Source organism: Apium graveolens, chromosome 1 (assembly GCF_009905375.1).
Source record: "Apium graveolens cultivar Ventura chromosome 1, ASM990537v1, whole genome shotgun sequence".
NCBI classification, from domain to species: Eukaryota; Viridiplantae; Streptophyta; class Magnoliopsida; order Apiales; family Apiaceae; genus Apium; species Apium graveolens.
In genome coordinates, this window is record NC_133647.1 from 145,486,472 (window position 1) to 145,502,722 (window position 16,251).

A 16,251-nucleotide genomic window follows, 5' to 3' on the forward strand; every position below is an offset into this window, starting at 1 on the left:
AAAAATAAAGAATCTATGGTACCTGGATAGTGGCTGTTCAAGACACATGACTGGTGATTCTACCCTACTCACAGAGTTCAAGGAGAGAGTTGGCCCAAGTATTACTTTTGGAGATGACAACAAGGGTTATACTGTGGGATATGGCTTGATTTCAAAAGACAATGTCATCATTGAAGAGGTTGTCTTAGTGGATGGTCTCAAGCACAATTTATTGAGTATTAGCCAGCTTTGTGATAAAGGCAATTCGGTAACCTTCAACTCAGAAGCCTGTGTTGTGACAAACAAGAGAATCAACAAAATGGTTCTCACTGGTGTGAGAAAAGGGAATGTGTACCTATCTGACTTCAACTCATCAAATGCAGAATCTATTACTTGTCTTCTTAGCAAAGAAAGTCAGGATGAAAGTTGGTTATGGCTCAAAAAGCTATCCCATCTAAACTTCAAGACCATGAATGAACTTGTAAAGAAAGAACTGGTTAAAGGCATTTCTCCAGTGGAGTTTTCTAAGGATGGACTGTGTGATGCTTGCCAGAAGGGAAAGCAAATTAAAGCATCATTCAGAAAGAAGCTTGATTCAACAATTGAAGAACCTTTGCAACTGCTACACATGGATTTGTTTGGACCAGTCAATGTGTTGTCCATTTCAAGGAAAAGATTTTACCTAGTAATTGTAGATGATTTCTCAAAGTTCTCTTGGACATATTTCCTAAAGTCTAAAGATTAGGCTAGTGAAATCATCATCAATCACATAAGGCAATTTAATAATCATCCTGATTTCAAAGTTAGAAGAATCAGGAGTGACAATGGAACTGAGTTCAAGAATTCTGTCATGAGAGTATTTTGTGAAGAAAATGGGATTTTGCATGAGTTTTCAGTAGCAATAACTCCACAACAAAATGGAGTAGTAGAAAGGAAGAACATATTACTTATTGAAGCTGCCAGGACAATGCTTGAAGAATCTAAATTACCAACATATTACCGGGCTGAAGATGTAAATACTACATGCTACACTCAGAATATTTCTCTGGTTAATCAAGCAAAATGCATGACTCCCTATCAATTGTTCAAGAACAAGAAGCCAACTTTAAATTTTCTTTATGTCTTTGGCTGCAAATGTTATATCTAGAGATATCAAACTGATCAGAATGAGAAGTTTGATGCTAAAGCAGATGAAGGATTTTTTGTTGGATATGTTGTTGGTAAAGCATATTGAGTCTACAATATAAGAACCAACATTATTGTGGAATCAATACATATTGTATTTAATGATAAAAAGATTGAAGTACTGCAAGATGGAGATTACCATGAGAGCCTCAAATTTGACAATGTGGAGATGGTTAGTGATGAAAATGATGATGAAAGTGATCAAGAAACGGTATCTAAGGATAATGCAGAAAAATCCACTACCAATGAAGCACAAAATTCAACATCTGTCGAGTTGCAAAATGCTTCATCCGTCGGGAGACAATCTGCTTTATCCGTCGGGAGACAACCAGCTTCATCCGTCGGTACTCAAAATTCACCATCCGTCGGGTCATCAAAAGAAAATGGAAGTCAGAATAGATCACTTACAGAAAGTTCCCCTTTCTCAAATCAAAGATCCATTAACTCAGGAGGAGTTTCTAACAATCAAAACTCAATCACACATCAAGACAACAATGAGGCCTCTTCATCTAGAGCTAATCTACCTCAACAAAGGAAATGGATAAAGGATCACCCCTTTGAGCTCACCATTGGTGATGTATCTTCTAGAGTTCAAACAAGGAGAGCAACTCAAGAAGAATGTCTATACAACAACTTTCGTTCTAAGGAAGAACCAAAGAAGGTAGAAGAAGCTTTGTTGGATCCTGATTGGATTTTAGCTATGCAGGAAGAGCTAAACCAATTTGAGAGGAATAAGGTATGGAAGCTAGTGCCCAAGCCAAAAGGAAAGAATCCAATAGATACCAAATGGGTATTCAAAAACAAAATGGATGAAAATGGCATAGTAGTCAGGAACAAAGCTAGATTGGTTGATAAGGGCTATTGCCAACAAGAAGGAATAGATTTTGATGAAACATTTGCTCCTGTTACAAGACTTGAAGCCATCAGAATCTTCTTAGCCCATGCAGCCCATGCCAATTTCAAAGTCTATCAAATGGATATCAAAAGTGCCTTTCTGAATGGAGATTTGGAGGAGGAAGTCTATGTCAGTCAGCCTCCTGGTTTTGAAGATCCAAATTTTCCAGAATATGTTTACTATCTTTTGAAAGCACTTTATGGACTGAAGCAAGCTCTTAGAGCCTGATATGACACTTTGTCAAAGTTTCTTTTAGAGAATCACTTCACTAGAGGTACTGTATACAAAACTCTTTTCTTTAGAAATGTTAATGGCTCTAGTATACTTGTTCGAATTTATGTAGATGACATTATTTTTGGCTCTACAGATAAAAAACTTTGCAAAAAGTTTGCCAAATTGATGCAAAGTAAGTATGAAATGAGTATGATGGGAGAACTAACTTACTTTCTTGGTTTGCAAGTTAAGAAAGTTAGTGATGGAATATTCATTAGTCAAACTAAATACATTTATGATCTTTTAAAGAAGTTTGATCTAATCGATTGCACATCTGTAAAAATTCCCATGGCCACTGCAACTAAGCTTGAATTAAACACTACTAAAAAGTCTGTGGATATTTCAAGTTATAGGGGCATGGTTGGCTTACTTCTGTACTTAACAGCTAGTAGGCCAGATATAATGTTTGCTACATGTTTATGTGCTAGATTTCAGGCTGATCCTAGAGAATCTCACTTAGTAGCCATTAAGAGAATTTTCAGATATCTCAAGGGAACACCAAAACTTGGCATTTGGTACCCTAGAGATTCTGGTTTTGATCTAATTGGTTATTCAGATGCAGATTATGTAGGTTGTAGAATTGATAGAAAAATTACAACAGGAACCTGTCAATTTCTAGGAAACAAGCTTGTGTCTTGGTTCAGTAAAAAGCAAAATTCAGTTTCTACTTCTACAGCTGAAGCTGAATACATTGCTGCTGGTAGTTGCTGTGCACATATTTTGTGGATGAAAAATCAATTGCTAGACTATGGTCTGTAAGTGGAAAGAATTCCCATTTTCTGTGATAAAACAAGTGCAATTGCCATCACTGAAAATCCAGTGCAACATTCAAGAACAAAGCACATAGACATCAAGTACTACTTCATAAGGGAACATGTAATGAATGGTACTGTGGAACTACATTTTTGTTCCAAGTGAAAAGCAGCTTGCAGATATATTTACCAAGCCACTGGATGAATCCACCTTTTCAAGGTTGGTAAGTGAGTTAGGTATGCTTAATTATTCTTAAATCTTTTTAGATAATTTGCAAGTTGTAATGCAGCCAGAAACTTAATTGATTTTTCAGTCTCAAATGAAATTTTGGCTAAGTCAAAATTTACATCTCGATGGATGATCATTATCCATCGAGTTTAATCATCCGTCAGTATACATTTTGTTAATAAAAAAAATCAATTATTTTTCTGGAATATTTTATGACTCGACGGATAATTGATTTATCCTCATCCGTCGAATTGTCTTATTTTTAGCCGTTGATTCCCTGAACATTATCCATCGAGTATACTTACTGTTTATAAGTAAAACATGACGGATAATTGAAGGAATTTTTTACAGTTTATTTTTTACAGTTCCATAAATTAATTCATGGGGTTCCCTCCCTGATGGGTATCCTCAGCCTCTTCTTCTACATATTCTTCCTCATCATATTCATTATAGTCTAGGTCTTCTTCACTTTTCTCATTTACTACTGGGTCACCTCATTGTTGGTTAACAGATTCTGCGGGCTGTGCCCTGGTTCCTTTTCTACGGGGTGACATTGTTCTGATAATGAAAATTGGTCAACATAATTGTAATTATAACAGCTGGGTTATTTTATTCATATGTACACGTGTCATTTATTATCTAACAGGTTTTATAAAGTGCAATAATATAGACATCATTTCTTAATAACTGCTTAGATTAATAAGATTTCCCATTTATATCTCGGGGATGAAACAACTAGCTGAGTTCATACATGCCTGATTACAATCTATCACTACTAGTTCAGAATACTGAAATGAAAATACATAAGCCATGTACCCTGAAGGGCTAGGAACGCTATCTACTACTAGCTATTCTATCAAAATTGGTGACAAGTCACCCAGCCTCCTTCAAGGTCTACATCTAGTCACTAGTCTCTCAGTCACTATCACTGCGAGTGAGGTCACGCACCCTCCTCATCACTCCTGCAATCATCAGTTCTGCATCAACTACCGGGATGTATCCTCCCATGGATGTCATCCTCATCTGAACTCTGGTACGGAGCTCGATCCCATCGATCTCCCTGCGGGCTATGGCTGGGTAAGCAGCTCTGAAATCTCCTGGGTATCCTAGTCGGGTGGCTCTCTCAGTTGTCAGTACATGGCGTAACTCCGCAATGCGAGCATATGCCGCGGTGATCTCAGCGTTAAGCTGACCTCACACTTATCACACACACTTACAGGTTATTGTCTTGGAAACGAACCATCATAATTAGAGTAATTTTATTACAACCCAAATATCATTAGTCTTACCGGGGAGTGACCTTTAGGTAAGGTTAGTCCGTCGGCCAAATATACATTTCTTGTTTCTTACCTTACATAAATCATACTTATAAATAAGCCGAACTATAAACAACTGAAAAATAATCCAGCTTATTCCGACTACTTGTGGTACGACACCAAACAATCTACGGAACAGCTGGCCATTTCCTACCTGTTTTCTGGTTGTGGTTCTCATAGCAGGCATCTTGATTCACTGTTGTGTTGTGTCAATTTAAGAAAACAAGTGCGAGCTATAATGCCCAACATAATAATGTACAGTATGGAAATGACTGTATGATAACATCATATATGATATTTATGTTTTATTCGAAAATAGTTTTCCTTGGTGATACACACCTTTTTATGAAAAATAATTCATTAAGGGGGTTTTAATAACCTGCGAATACCTTAATTGTAATCCCAACACCTAGGCTTGGGTTACGGTATTGCATCTCAATTCCAATTGGAAGAATTAGGAAATTCACTGGAGCCACCGCATACGATGATCAGTCGTACTACGGAAATAGTAAACTTTTCTACTAGTAGAAGGACGAAACCGTCATCTCTCGGGTATCACCCTTGCCACATACGGGCTATGTGTCCTCATTTCGGGTATACACACACTTCGCAGGTCCATAAGTACATATTGTATCGTCTCCTACGATATCAGTAGCCAATCCAATACACGAAGTACTTGGATTCTACCCCTCCCTTATCCTTTAGAAAATCCTATCATGTCTCGAGAACTCGAACCACATCGAAGTTCCTCCAAGCATTTTGCTTGTTGATAGACATAGCTTTACTCTCTATATATATATATATATATGTATATATGTACTTCCGAAAGTTTCGGAGGAAGTACCAAGGATGTGAGTTGACCGTTGTTAACAAATAATCAATAAGGGGGGAAAGTTTCTCCTTGAAACTATATTCAAAATATTAATAAGTCGGGATAATATTCACCGACGATCTGAAATTATTCGAATGATACTCCTAAATCAGAAAGTATGTTTTATATCAGGATCTATAATTTTTAAATCAATTATAAACCTTTTAATAAATAATAATTAATTAAATAATAGTCTATAAATAATTAAATGATAATTGATATTAATCATACCTCGAATGAGTTTACTCTCTAAAAGATTTATTTAAAATAATATTCCTCAACTAGTTTGTGTCTACATAATTAATAATCTATAATGATTAATCGGGTTTGAAGTAAATAAATGTTGGAGTATACTACTCCCATAATAAAGGAATACGTATATAATATTTATTATCCGAACAATAAAATATAGTTGAGGGAATATGATCGTTGGAAAATCATTTTAATAAAAGTTCGAGGTGTTTTAATGTTTCGTAAATGGATGATGAGTCCCTTTAAAACATACTACTATGGACTTATACCCGTCCTATAATATCTCTGGAATGATTCCCGGGTTTTATCTTAAATCCCGACCGATTCTCGGTCTTATATAATACGTCATGCTTAAAGCGAAATAAACATTTCACGATATATACTTATCGTACAACATCGCTACATTATGCGAAAATTAAACAACTACGTATCATGGCAAACATGGTATTTAAGCGATGATAGTAAAACAATCCTTTCACAACACAACAGTAAAAATGGAGTTGGGTTTGTAAACTTGCCTGGGTATCTCGAGGTGGAGGATGCTCTAGGTTCTGCCATAAACACATTTCATTTTGTTAGGTTCCGTTCTAATTTACGGCAACTCACACTCATGCGCTACTTATTATGCACCCTCTCAACTCATACTACCCTTAACATTCCTTTAGTTCATATTCACGTTATGGTCACTTCATCTTCCTAAGTATCTTGGGTTCATTCTCATTATCGTCGTCGGCTCCGCTTAAGGATTCTTACGGTTTCTACTCGCGCGGTCTTGGCTCCGTCATTTTTATAAATTTGAGAAATTAGTATTTTTACTTGAAATTTTTATGACAGTTAGGAAACTCAATATGTTACTATCTGTAAAAATTTCATGATTTATGAACAGTTTAAGTCTATCTTTTATATTTTCAAAGTTCGTAATTCGTAGCAGTTTTTGTCGCGTAAATCACTTTTACTAAAATAACCATAACTTTTGATCCATAAATCGGAATCAAGCGATTCAAGCACCTAAACTATCCTTATAACATTGTATATCCTAAAAAAAGGTTATTTTTCAAGAAACTATAGTTTACAACTTCGGGAATTTCTGCAGAAACTTAAAGTTACGATTTGTTGGTTTTAACGAAGTTACATTTACGATCGGGGTTTCGTTTACGCCCTAACTATCAACACAACCACCAAAAATCATCATATCATCATAAAAAAAAAAACTACTCTCAAGAACATCATGTTCTTGAGGTAACAACAACCAACTTTAATCTACTTAACTTAAACACCAAGATTTCATCAATACTACTTAGTACGCTAGGTTTACTACCACATACTAAATGGATCTTAAAAGTGAACCTTAAATAAAGTTGGGCCAAAGATTTTTACCTTTCTTGAAATCTTGAGATGTTTTCTTGAGGATGGTGGAGGCTTGGAAGTGCTTGGTATGATTTTTAGAACCTAAAACCACCATTGAAATCAAGAAACCAAAGAGAGGTTACTATTCACACCATTCACTAGTGAGTTTCTTGAATTTATTCCACCCATCAAACCTTGATAAAAAGAGTTAAAAGAATTTTCTTACCTTAGTTTAGTTTCTCGGAGGCTTAGGAATTAATTGGGTGATTTTACAAGAGCTTGAACTTGAAGTTTGGAATTTAAATTCCTCCTTTTCTTTAATAGGGCTGAATGGAAGCTTGGGAATGGGGGGGGGGGTATTTATACTACTTGGTTGCTTCTCTTGGATGCTTTGGATAGGTTGCTTCTTGGAAGGTGACTTGATATCTTGAAACTTGATTTTATTCTTCCTAGTATAGCATTCTAGGTTTATTCTTTGTTTCCAAATCCATGGACATATCTTTGTAGCTTGCTAGCTTACAAGCTAACTACAAGGTTAGCTTCCTTAGCATACTATTTTCTAGCTAGCTTGGTCATCCTATGGTTAGCTCACTATTTGATGAAGTAACCATGGTTACTTCCTTACCATGGTTTAGTTAGTGCGTTACGTTTATTTAATCATTTACGCGTTCGCTCGGTTACTTAAACGTTCTCCGTAATACTTACTCGTAATTGGTTTGCGATATAATTCCTTTCGTATTTATTCCTTATATTTTTATTTATCCTACTTGAATATAAATCCGTAGGATTTTAATCTCGTAATTATATTGTGATTCCCATAATCCTCGATAAGTCGTAAATACGGTCGTTTTTCAAAGTTCATTTTCTTCGAAAACTAATAGCGTTTACTTCGAAAACTAATAGCGTTTACATACACTCATTTGGTATGTATAATCGTAATATCAATTCTGAAACTCATTCTCATGCACTACATAGTGTGGGATTAAAAGTTTTTTTTCCCGTCTGTCAGGGTTACTATTCATTAAACGTTTTACAAGGTCTCAAAAATTCGAGTTATTACAAAGCATGTTTCAAAATTCCTGATAATGCTGTAACTTCACCATTCCTGATAATGCTGTAACTTCACCACACACAGACACTGACATTGTTAATATGCTTAATTCCATGAACTATGCACTCTCTACTTCTAAGTTAAGTGAAATTAGGAGGTTGGGTCTTAGGAAGGAATGGAGTTATCTATGTGATGTAGTTACTAAGGTATTCTTTGGTAAAATCAGTAATTTTGATTTTGTCAATATCTCTATACTTAACATGCTTTACATGCTAGTTACTGATAAGTTCTTTAACTTTAGTGATCGTATCATAATTGAGTTGGGGTTTAAGTTAGGGGAGTTAAATAAGAGGGGTAAAAATGTTTACTATGCTAGATTTTTCATGATGCTTGCTAACGACCTCTCTGAGGAAATTGTTCTTGAGAACCCAACCAACAAATAGATTGTTGGGTTTAAGAAAGAAGAATTATTACAGATTTGAACAGGGAAAACCATCACAAAGAGGTGCCACTCTTCTATTTCCCTGTAATGGAAGCAATAAATGTGGCTCCAATAAATGTGGAGTCACAGCCAAAATCTTTAGTTATAGATGCACCTCAAACACCAAATTCTCCCACAAACTCTCTGGATGTGGATATGATCAACACATCAATTCCCAATTCCCCTTCTTTAACTCTGTTGGGGAAGCCAAAATCTAGTGCAAGTGAGCATCATCTTTTAGATGATTTGTTGGCTCACTTGCCAATTCTTTCAGGAACTGTTGAGACATCTGTGCCAAAATTCTCATCAATCTGCACATAGTCCACAATAGTTTCCACTCCAAACTCATTTATTCCTACTATCTCGATGGATATTGTTCATCTGTCGAGTAGTGATTATATCCCGACAGATAAGCTTAACAACAGTTATCCGTCGGATAGTCAAACTGCTAACCCGACGGATATCCCTTATCTGTCGAGTGTCTCTGCACATCTTCAAATTTCATCAATTAACTTAAGTACAAAAGACTTAGTGGTAGTACAATCACTCCTAGGATTGAGGGAAGAGAGTGTTATGAGTGAGAGTCTGGGTTGCTCCAAGGAAAAAGGAGAGGAAAAGAGTGAAAATATGCAATCCAATTCTTCAGGATTGGCAAAAGAGAGTGTGAGGAGTCCCACCTTAGATGGTGAAGGTGAGGGTGTGAGGGTGGGGAGCCAAGGTGAGACCTTGATGCAACAAAAGAGAGATAATGAGAGAAATGCAGGTACAGGATATATAAGGGTGGATGTTATTGTAAGTGAGTTAATGAATGTCCAGGATGCAGACAGGGAGGGACTATCTCAGCAACCTCAAGCTGTTATAGATTCTACCTCCCTTGATGCTGAGACATTTACTCACCCTGTTCCAGCATATCAACTTCTAGCTGAACAGGGCAATGACAATGCAGAAAGGATGCTCAACTTGGTGCACACCACACAGCCAATGCTAAGAGCTAAGGATGCCATCACAGCTTTGCCCTCTACAGCTGGTGATGTTGATTATGAGACTGGTGGTTCAGAAGAATTCTTTGGAGGTGAAGGTGGAGATAGTGAAGAAGAGCCATTGGGCATAGGGGGAGAAGTAGGCTCTAGTTCAAGATCAGGCATGCCATCTTGAGCATTTTCAAAGCACTGTGATAAACACTACTTCAAGACAAACCTGATTCAACTCATAAATCAGACAAATTCTACTCTTCAAATCACCACAAATGCCAACACCAAAAAGCTCCTTCAAGCACATCTTGCTTCTCTGCAACTACAATAAATCCAAGGTTTTCAACATACTCGAGATGTCAACAGTATCAAAGGTGATATTGATGAGATAAAAAAGGCCATTTCTGATAAGACGGACTCTAAACTTCCAGAAGCTACAATGCTTGACATCAGGAGACAGCTCTAGAAAAATTCTGATCTTGCCACAAAGATAGATGCCTTGGATACAAGAATGACGGCAATGGAAGCATCTATTACAGCAATTCATCTATACCAAGATCTGATAAGTGGCATTTTATACCACTTAGAATGTCTTATAATAGCTTGAATTGATGTCTTGAAATCAAGTATTTTGTATATTTGATACGTTTTTCTAGTGTTTGTGCATTTCAGGGTATTACTTGCATTTGTGGAGAGATTTCATCAAGAATAAGCCTTAGTATGTGCTTGGCATTGCAAGTGGGAAGTTAGGAGCAGAATGCAGCGAAGAACGGGAGCAGAATGCAGCGAAGAAGGGGAGCAAAATAATGAATTTTCCAGAAAGGTGTTGGGCGCTCGCTCAGCCTGGATGGGCGGCCGCTCAGGAAGCTGGGCGCCCGCTCAGGATTGCTGGGCGGCCGCTCAGGGGTGCGAATTTTAAATCTGATTTTTAGAGTTCCTGTTCTGCCGGACTTCTGACTTCTTAAATGGCTGGGTTTTGTGGGGCTTCTATATAAGTAGTTTTCAGAGACGTTTCACGTGTGTTGAATCGTAGTATCAATCGAGGAGCAAGGAGATAAGGAAGAAGACCATTTTAGCACATCACAACGAAGAAGCATAGTTTCTTGTGATTCTTTTATTCGTTGTAACCGTGGATGCTAGTTTTCTTTGCTTTGAACCTATTTACTCTTGTGATGTACTCTGGTTTAATATAAGTAGTTTTATTAATTATTCTCGTGTGTTATTATCATGTTTTCATATGAACCCATGGTGATGATGAGTTCAATCATGGGCTAATCATGATCATGGGGTTGTAACGGATTTGCTAGGGAATTCTTTAGTTAGTTGTTTAGTACCTTAGTGTGTGATGATTGTATGATATCTAGTATCGGTTGTGCTTATTCGTCTTATGTGCGTCGCGAACATATAAGATAGGGTGTTAATCTCTTGTGAAGCGACGGTGGATCTTGAGATTTAGAACTTGCCATGCTAGCATAGGTTCATGTATGTGTATGCATGATTAGTGGGTAACTCTAACCGTTTTACTTTCCCTGTGTAATCATAAGGAATAAATTGTGCTTAAATCGTTATGTTGTCAAATTTTGTAGACATATAGGGTCTCAACATAATTGATGACTATTCAACTTCTATCTTAATTATGGATGTTTGGTAGAATGGTATTAGTACAACCAAAGTTGGCTTTTATCAGTTTAATGTTGTTCGATTAATATCATCACCGTTACATGCTAAGGGTAATAACAATAGCTATTGAAGGAAGTAGTAATGAATTTATGATCTCGTGTGTGTTTAATATTGTTAATTCAAGTGTCAATTAAGTGTTTAATTCTCGTAGTTAATTCTAGTTAATAATTAGTTAATCAATTCTATGTGTTATTGTCTTAATATTGAGAAGTAATCATACATTGGTGAGTGAGTGTTAATTGAGCATAATTAGTCTGAGTCTCTGTGGGAACGAACTAGAAAGTATTCTATATTACTTGCGAACGCCTATACTTGCGTGTATTATTAGCGCATGTTTTTCCGCCCTAACAAGTTTTTGGCGCCGCTGCCGGGGACTCGGCATATTTGTTTAGTTTATGCATTTACCATCAGTGGTCATTAGGACTCATTGATTAAGACGTGTTACTTATTGTTTCCGGTTGTGTTTCAGGTACTTTAGCGAGCATTTATGCAAACACGTTCTCGTGCTCGCAAGAGGACTTTAGATACGGTTGAGGAGACAGAATCAGTTCTTGATATTCCGGAGAAGATAGATTTTGTAGATTCGGATAAAGAGAGTGAGCAGAAAGAACCAGTAATCATGGGTGATCGTATAGTTTCGACAGATCCAGCTCTTATGGACTTTTCTCGGACTAAAATTGACGACATTCAGTCAAGCATCCTTCTTCCGGCTATTCAGGCTAACACTTTTGAAATCAAGCCGGGCACTATCCAGATGGTGCAAAATTCTGTTTCTTTCGGAGGTGCTGCAATTGAAGACCCCAACATGCACATCAGGAATTTTGTCGAGATCTGTAGTACTTTCAAATATAATGGTGTGACTGATGAGGCTATCAAGCTGAGGCTTTTCCCATTCTCTCTGAGGGATAAAGCTAAGGACTGGTTACATTCTGAACCAGATGGGTCAATCACTATTTGGCAAGATCTTGTGCAAAAGTTTCTGGTAAAGTTATATCCAATGGCAAAGACTGCAGCTATGAGGAGTGGTCTTACTCAGTTTGCACAACAACCAACATAATTTATGTGCGAGGCTTGGGAGCGCTACAAGGAGATGTTGAGAAAGTGTCCATATCATGGTATGCCTGACTGGATGGTGATCACTGGTTTCTATAATGGTTTGGGGGCCCAATCTCGGCCCATGCTCGATGCAGCAGCTGGAGGCGCTTTGTGGGCCAAAAGCTATACTGAGGCTTATAATCTTATTGAAAATATTACTGCAAAAGAGCATCAAAACCCAACTCAAAGGATGATGCCTGGGAAGGTAGCAGGTATTCTGGAAGTTGATGCAGCTACAGCTATTGCAGCGCAGCTCCAAGCGCTGTCTATGAAGGTCAATTCTTTAGCCACCTATGGAGTCAATCAGATAGCTATGGTCTGTGAGCTTTGTGCAGGTTCTCATGCTACGGATCAGTGTTCTCTTGTTAATGAATCTGTTCTGTATGTGAATAATTATCAGCGACCGCAGCAGCCTGTGCCAGCTACTTATCATCCTAACAACAGAAATCATCCCAATTTCAGCTGGGGCAATACTCAGAATGTTATTCAGCAACCATATCAGCAAGGCGTAAGTAAACAGTTTAATCCACCTGGATTCCAGCAACCACAGCATTATGCTCAAAGGCAATCATATCCTCAACAAGGAGGTGCTGCTCCACCTTCTAGTGCTGATTTCGAGGAACTCAGGCTGTTGTGCAAAAGTCAGGCTATTTCTATCAAGACCATGGAAAATTAAATCGGTCAAATAGACAATGCAGTGCTCAATCGTCAACCTGGCACACTTCCCAGTGATACTGAAGTGCCAGGCAGGAAAAAGCTAAAGAACAAGTCAAGGCCTATTACCTTAAGGTCTGGAAAAGTTGCTGATGCTGAAAAAGCAAAAGTGGAGAAGCTGAAGTTGGTAATGAAGAAGAGAAGCAAAAGGAGAAAGCGGAGGAACCAAGGAAGACTACTGTTGAACACACTCTGCCTGAGGGTAATACAGGGGAGAAACAGCTCTATCCTCCACCACCTTTCCCTAAGAGATTGCAACAACATAAACTGGATAAGCAGTTCGGGAAGTTTCTGGAGGTGTTCAAGAAACTTCACATCAACATACCTTTCGCTGAGGCTTTGGAGCAAATGCCTAGTTATGCAAAATTCATGAAGAGTATTCTTTCAAGGAAGGTGAAACTGGATGACCTTGAGACCGTTGCTCTAACGGAAGAGTGCAGTGCTGTGCTGCAACAAAAATTACCTCCAAAGCTTAAAGATCCAGGTAGCTTCACCATTCCTTGCACCATTGGCAAGTTATCTTTTGACAAGTGCCTGTGCGATTTGGGAGCAAGCATCAATCTGATGTCGTTGCCTATCTTCAAAAAGTTGAATTTGCCTGATCCAAAGCCCACCTACATGTCTCTACAATTGGATGATCGTTCTATTACATATCCACGAGGCATAGTGGAGGACGTGTTAGTAAAGGTGGATAAGCTCTTCTTCCCTGCAGACTTTGTCATTTTGGATTTCGAGGAAGATAAGAAGATCCCCATAATCTTGGAAAGACCTTTCTTGGCTACAGGCCGTACCTTGATAGATGTGCAGAAAGGTGAACTTACTATGCGGGTGCAGGATCAGGATGTGACATTTAATGTATTCAAAGTGATGAAATTCCCTATAGAAGACGAGGAGTGCTTAAAGTTGGATTTGATTGATTCTGCGATAACTTCAGAACTTGATCATATGCTAATGTCTGATGCATTAGAGAAAGCCTTAGTAGGGGAATTTGACAGTGATGATGAGGATGGCAATGAGCAATTACAATATCTAAATGCTTCTCCTTGGAGGTGAAAGCTAGACATGCCATTTGAATCTCTTGGTAATTCTGACCTCAAAAATGCTGAAGGAAAGCTCAAACCATCTATTGAGGAAGCACCTACTTTGGAGCTTAAGCCATTGCCTGAACACTTGAGGTATGCATTTTTAGGTGATGCATCTACTTTACCTGTTATTATTGTTGGATTTTTAATGCAGCGGGGTCATGGCAAAACACTTTTACACATACAAAATCCAAATAAAAGCATATAAATCGTGAATAAAAATTCGAGGGATCGAATCTAACCTTTAAAAATAATTCGGAGACAACGATCAGAGATCCTTAGCAGTTGCTCCTCAAGTGTGAAGCACTCCACCGGTATCCACCAAGAAAACGATATTAAGGAGGAGGAAGGAGGTGGAGAGAATTGGGTTTTCCAAACTTTTTGGGTTTCGGGTTTGATGTGGGTTGGAATAAAATAGGGTCTATAATAGTGTATTTATAGGCAAAATTTTCAGCTGAAATTTTCCCATAAATAATATTATTATTATCCCATTTATTATTCTCATTAATAATTAAAACACCTTTTAATTATTAATCCTTTTTCTAAACACTTTAGAAATAATTCTCTCTCTTGATTTAATTTCCAAAAATTAAATCCTTTAACTAATAATATTAAGAACTTTTCTTAATTAATTTATAATCAATTAAATCTCATTTAATCAATTATTAAATTTACCAATTAATTATTTATTTCACAAATAAATAATTATTAGCCATTATTAATTAATTTCTCCACCATTAAATCATTCTCTTTTTATGGTGTGACCCTGTAGGTTCAATATTAAGCCGGTAGTAGAAATAAATAATAATAAAACTATTTTATCATTATTTATATAAATTCTCTAATTTATTAAATATGATTAATTAATTAATCACATTTATTCTACATCGTGAGTGATGCTTCTCAACATATCGCGACTATCCGGATAATATGAATTCACTGCTTAGAATACCAAGAACCTGTCAGTGAATAGTTACAGTACAATAAACTCCTTCTACCCAACAATGTCCCGATTAAATACAAGGCATGGATCTCGTGTCAAGCCTATCTAATTCAATCACTTGCTTACCATTTACTATGCGTAGTTCTATGCAAATTAGAAACTCCTTTCTAATTTCATTCACTCTGGCCAGAGATTCCTGAACTAGCATAAGTGGATCAGCCTTGAACATTCGCTTCCTTCACTGGAAGGGGTAGATCCTTTATTGATCATACACTATCTTCGTGTAAAAATTCCTATACCCAGAAGAGCCCTAATAATTGTCCCTGGAGACTAAGAACTAAACCAAAGCATAGTTCAGTGTACACAATATGACTATGATGACCTCAAGTCTAAGGATACTTGTACAACTATCACTAAGCGAACAACTGCTGACACGTGAGTGAACTCCATCAGTTGTTCAGCTGGGAGAGTCATGTTCAGTGAACTTATTCTATAATAAGCACCTACATACTAGCTATAGTGTCACCACACAAATGTCTATGAGAACAGACATCCTTCATAATGAAGCAAGCATAGTATGTACCGATCTTTGCGGATTATTAATTACCATTTAGTAATCCTACGACCAGGAACTATTTAAGTTTAGAGTTATCATCTTTTTAGGTCTCACTAGTATGATCTCATCATAATCCATAAAAAGCTTTACTCTAAACTATGGTATATCTTATTTAAACACTTAAATAGATAGAGCCCGTAATAAAAAAAACAAGTCTTTTATTAATATCAATGAAATCAAAACAGATTACATAAAGAGTTATTCCTAAATCCTAATACCTGATTGGGCTTAGGACATATTCCTTTCAATTATTGCATCTGACCTTTCAGGTAGTGAAGAGGACAAGCTCTTGAGGATTTTAAAAGAATTCAAATCGGCTATTGGATGGACTATAGCATATATCAAAGGGACCAGCCCTTCGTATTGCATGCATAAAATTCTGCTAGAAGAAGGTAGTAAGCCAACTATTGAGCAACAGCGACGACTTAATCCTATCATGAAAGAAGTGGTGAAGAAAGAAATTCTGAAGTGGCTGGATGCATGAATCATATATCCTATTTCTGACAGTTCTTGGGTGAG